This window comes from Alligator sinensis, unplaced genomic scaffold (assembly GCF_000455745.1).
Source record: "Alligator sinensis unplaced genomic scaffold, ASM45574v1 scaffold1093_1, whole genome shotgun sequence".
In the NCBI taxonomy this organism is placed as follows: domain Eukaryota; kingdom Metazoa; phylum Chordata; order Crocodylia; family Alligatoridae; genus Alligator; species Alligator sinensis.
In genome coordinates this window covers 296,215-296,930 of record NW_005842538.1, presented here as the reverse complement: position 1 = coordinate 296,930, position 716 = coordinate 296,215, and positions in this window count along the sequence as shown.

The following is a 716-nucleotide window of genomic DNA, read 5'->3' as shown; positions in this document are numbered from 1 at the left end:
GCTCTTGGTTTCTGATAATTATGCATCTCAGTCTCTCCTACTCTTGAATTAAATACAGGACATGTAAGTTGAGAGATGATTTTTCACTTTGCTCTTAAAATGTTATTCCATATCTGATGGATCAGTTCTGTTCTGTAACAGCTGAATTATTCCACGCAGATTCTATCAGTATCGTGATGTCTGAAGTAATCTGATTTCTCAAGGCACAGCCTGTAGTCAGGGATACTGAGACAGTATAGACATGAGTACCACATGAACTGATTGCTTGGACTCTTTGTCCAGATCCAGATATGCAGGCACATGCAATTTGGGGTACTGCAAACCTCTTTGTGGCACAACAAATCACACATGCTGCATGTTAAACTGTGCATGGTGCTGCTAATTTGCAGCACCAGGGCATTTCCCAATACCAAAACAAAACAAAACTAAACATGGTGTGAAGCCCTCATGCTGAGGCTCCCTGTGCCCCAATCAGCTGGGGAGTGGCTGGCTGGGGCACAGAGTGCCTCAGCATGGGGGCTCTGCATGCCTCAACATGGAGGCTCCTTAGCAGAGCCCCTGCATTGAGATATGTAGAGACAGGAGCAGACAGCCCAGGGATGCCTGCTCCCCTGTCTTGAGGCACACTGAACCGCAACCAGCTGAGGAGTGGCTGGCTGGGGATCAGGGTGTCCCATCATGGGGGCTCCACAGCGTGTGGAGATGCATGAGTAGGG